At 42.6% G+C, this 4,518-nt stretch overlaps 2 non-coding genes across 2 annotated transcripts; both read left to right on the top strand.

Annotated features, from left to right (window-relative positions):
* Nucleotides 1-1,388: 1,388 nt before the first annotated feature.
* TRNAT-CGU (transfer RNA threonine (anticodon CGU)) lies at nucleotides 1,389-1,461 on the top strand. The gene has a single exon. It is a non-coding gene; the product is annotated as a tRNA-Thr (tRNA).
* Nucleotides 1,462-1,843: 382 nt separating this feature from the next.
* TRNAT-CGU (transfer RNA threonine (anticodon CGU)) lies at nucleotides 1,844-1,916 on the top strand. Its single transcript has one exon. It is a non-coding gene; the product is annotated as a tRNA-Thr (tRNA).
* The last annotated feature ends 2,602 nt before the right edge of the window (nucleotides 1,917-4,518 follow it).

Raw genomic sequence — 4,518 nt, 5'->3', positions numbered from 1 at the left:
TATACTTGCATGTATCGCAACCTAACTGCATAATTTTACACTGAATATTGAAAATTGTTTGCTTCAAAAGAATGGAGACCTTTCACCACTGCAGCTCCAGAAGTAACAAAAGGTTGCATTTTATCTTGCCTTTTCATCAAACATTTTGGACAGGGGGGCCGCCTACATACTAGTCCTTTATGCAGCGCCAATGTAGTGAAGATAAGGCATATCGGTTTACTTGAAGTGTGCCTGTTTTGTGACCGGGAATTGTCGCATTTCATTCCATGCATTCGCACTCCGCATTACTTTAAAACGAACGTTTGTCTGTAGTAGCAACAATTGTGACCACCTGGGGCAGCAATGAACTTTCAGACAGCAGGCAAGGTTTGGTCGCATGGGCAAGCTCCCTTTCGTAAACAATTGGAGGGATGCCTCACTGGGAACTCTGTGAATCTTGATGAAGGTATGAAAGCTTTCTTTCGGCACTGCTAATTCTAAGCAAGCTTTCTCGAGAGCCCCTTCAGGTTTCATGCACAGATTCTGTACGCCATTTATTAACGCCAGTTGAAAAGAGTGTTTCATGTGTATTCTGTTCGATCTGAAACAAATGAATGTTGTTCTTGTTCATTTTGTATCCATTTACGCTTCAGCGTTCTGCGTATAAGTGCGGCCGTCTCTCAACATATCGAAAATTTTTATATGACATAAAAGATGGCCAGTTTTCTCGTATGATCATACGAGAACACATACACATCGTATGTGTTCATACACGAGATTATTAGATACAAACAACATGCGTCATACGATAATTTTTGGTAGGGTTTCATTCAGCAATGCGATGACAACCTATAGCTGCGGATTGTGTCAGGAGGAATTTCTTTGAGGGCATTTTATTGGCTATATATATATATATATATATATATATATATATATATATATATATATATATATATATATATATATATATATATATATATATATACGCGTAATTCGAAGGTCGTAGGTTCGATTCCTGCTCACAGTTGGTAATTTTTTCATCCACTTTTCTTTCTTCTTATTTACATTCCATTGATTATAATAACTTCCCCTGTACATTCCTTGGCATTACTGTCTGTTATATCTCATTAATATTGTGTTAAAACACGGAAAAACGAGCCCTTAGGTATACACTTCTTTCCCTTATTTCATTGAACGAGGGTCTCGTACTGGCAGACTTGGTGTGTTTAGGTTGTATAAGAGGGACAATTAATCAGCTGCCCGCTCATAATAAGTTCACGTGCTACGTGACGCCAAACATGCGCATAAGAGTGTTTTCACACTCGTTGTTTGGCTTATAGATGGCGCTGACTGTCGCTCCTACTTCTAAATTCACAGATAAACCCAAAAAAGTGGATGGAGGGAGGGCCGCTGTGATAGCTCAGTGGTTAGAGCATCGAACGCGTAATTCGAAGGTCGTAGGTTCGATTCCTGCTCACAGTTGGTAATTTTTTCATCCACTTTTCTTTCTTCTTATTTACATTCCATTGATTATAATAACTTCCCCTGTACATTCCTTGGCATTACTGTCTGTTATATCTCATTAATATTGTGTTAAAACACGAAAAAACGAGCCCTTAGGTATACACTTCTTTCCCTTATTTCATTGAACGAGGGTCTCGTACTGGCAGACTTGGTGTGTTTAGGTTGTATAAGAGGGACAATTAATCAGCTGCCCGCTCATAATAAGTTCACGTGCTACGTGACGCCAAACATGCGCATAAGAGTGTTTTCACACTCGTTGTTTGGCTTATAGATGGCGCTGACTGTCGCTCCTACTTCTAAATTCACAGATAAACCCAAAAAAGTGGATGGAGGGAGGGCCGCTGTGATAGCTCAGTGGTTAGAGCATCGAACGCGTAATTCGAAGGTCGTAGGTTCGATTCCTGCTCACAGTTGGTAATTTTTCATCCACTTTTCTTTCTTCTTATTTACATTCCATTGATTATAATAACTTCCCCTGTACATTCCTTGGCATTACTGTCTGTTATATCTCATTGATATTGTGTTAAAACACGGAAAAACACGAGCCCTTAGGTATACACTTCTTTCCCTTATTACATATATATATATATATATATATATATATATATGTCCCATATATATATATATATATATATATATATATATATATATATATATATATATATATATATATATATATATATAGGATATGGCACAACGGGAGCGTTGTCAACAAGAATAAATATATTTATTTCCCAACAGTTTCGGGAGGGGTCCTCCCTTGATCAGGGGATGGGTTATACTGACTTGAAATTCGAAACTTCGTTGCTGCCGCGTCCCTCTCGCCTTGAAAGATGTTTGCGAGAGTGAGAGGGAACTAAAAAAAGGAAAAAGGGGGGGAGAAAAAGACGAACAAGAAAAAGAAAGAAAAGAAATAAAGTAAAAAAAAAGGAAGAACCACTGTCAACACTGAGAATGAAACCAACTGTCCGTGTACGTCCACATGCGGTTCTTATCACGTGCTGTTCATTTCTCGACGTGTGTCGGGCCACCCAAGATTGTCGCCGCGGTGCAGGGAGGGTTCGTGACGGCGTGCGTAAAGAAAGGGTTTCTCCGTAATGGGTCGGTCGGCGTGCGGCGTGCGTAAAGGAAGGGTTTCTTGTTAGTGGGTCGGTCGGCTCTTTACTCTTTAATCTTCGTCCGTTTCCCTTCAATGGTCATCAAGTGGTAGGCGGACGTAAACACTTTGTATGTGCATGTGGAAAAAAGAAAAAAAGGAAGAAAAAAAGGAAGAAAAAAACAAGAAAGGACAGTGTACACGTACGAGTCAGTCAGAAAAAAGCATGGTCTCCAGCTATCAATCTTTGTCACCAATTTCCTCCTGGCTTACTTCTCGGAGGCAGTTGAGTTTTCCGGGGTCCTCGTTGATGCCGGCTACTAATGTTCGAAATTTGAAAATAAAATATGCCTCACGCTGTTCGCGCTCGCGTCTGTTTGAGAAACCGGACTGCAAAAGAGTTACGCTGATATTTTCAAAACTGTGGTTTGGCAGGCGCAGATGTCTAGATAAAGGTAGCTTCGGCAGTGAAGTGGCGTGGTACCGGTGATTATTGAACCGCAGCCGAAATGGCGTGTCTGTTTGGCCGATATATTCTTGTCCGCAGATGTTGCAATGTAGCATGTATATTACGTTACTGGAGTCACAATTAAGGCTTTCAGTTATGCAGAATTTGAAATCCGAGAAGTTCGCTTTGGATTCACGTGTTGTGACCATCTGTGGGCATACCTTGCATCGAGCTTTTCCGCAGGGATGGCACCCTGATTGAAATTCGGGGGTGTTTGTTTTTGCTCTGACAAGAATGTACTTCACATTTTTATCCCGGCGGTACACCACGTGAGGTGGCTTCGCGAAAGTAGGAGTTAGTCGTTTGCTTTGCCTGATTATGTTGAAATGGCGGGAATGTATGTTGTTGATTCGTGGCGCTGATGAGGAGTAAGTTAGTACAAGGTTCGTTTGGGAAGTCGTTTTAGATACTCTGTTTGGTCCCTTAATTATATCCTTCATGTTCACGTTGCGAGCACGTAGTATGGCATCGTCAATAATATCTTCCGGATAATTTTGTTTCAATAAGGAATGCTTTAGGTGTTCCGCGTGTCTGTCAAATTCCCGCATATCGGTGTACTCTTCGGTACCGGTAGGCCTGAGAATATGGAATACCCGTTTTGCAATGCTTTGGGTGGCTGCTGTTGAAATGTAGGTACACTTGACGGTCCGTAGGCTTTTTGTAAAGGTTGCCCCAGATCAGCACGAAGCTTACGCATGGCTGGACGACCGAAAAACGAGGTGACGGCCTCTTTGAAAACCGACCAGGTGGGGATGTCAGCTTGGTGGTTGGTGAACCATAGGTAGGCCAAATCCGTCAAGTAGAAGATGACGTGAGTCAGCTTCGCAGGGTCATCCCACTTGTTAATCGCGCTGGCATGCTCGTACTCTGCCAGCCAGTCCTCGACATCTTGATCTTCAGTGCCGTTGTATACTGGTGGGTCACGCAGACGAAGTACACCAAGGCACATGACAGGTGGAAGCGTGGAAGAGCCTTGTGGGGGATCGACGCGCTCGGTCATCGCGGACTGAGATGGTAGCTTACGGCTGCGGAGCTCCAGGACGTTACCCAGCACGTTTCCACCAAATGCAACGAGCAAGGTTGCGTAAAAACACAGGTTATTATTCCAGAAACGTTGGCCACAACAAGCTGGTACAGGCAGGAACCCGGCAAGCACGAGCCACACACGGACGTCAACGTCTTCTTTCACGCTGGCACAGAGCTGGCGCCACTATGCTTTGGTAGAATATATATATATATATATATATATTGTTAAGGTAAATTCTCGTGTCTAAATGTTTCAGACAAGGTATTTACGAAAATGACAAGGGTGATCTTGGCGCCACTTTCATTCGACATAAGCTTGCGATAACGCTGCAACTACATATTGTGGGCACTGCCGTTACCCGCGTGTCAGGTCCGTAGCTCAATT

This window comes from Rhipicephalus microplus, chromosome 5 (assembly GCF_043290135.1).
Source record: "Rhipicephalus microplus isolate Deutch F79 chromosome 5, USDA_Rmic, whole genome shotgun sequence".
Lineage (NCBI taxonomy): Eukaryota > Metazoa > Arthropoda > Arachnida > Ixodida > Ixodidae > Rhipicephalus > Rhipicephalus microplus.
This window is presented reverse-complemented; position numbering and strand designations above follow the sequence as displayed.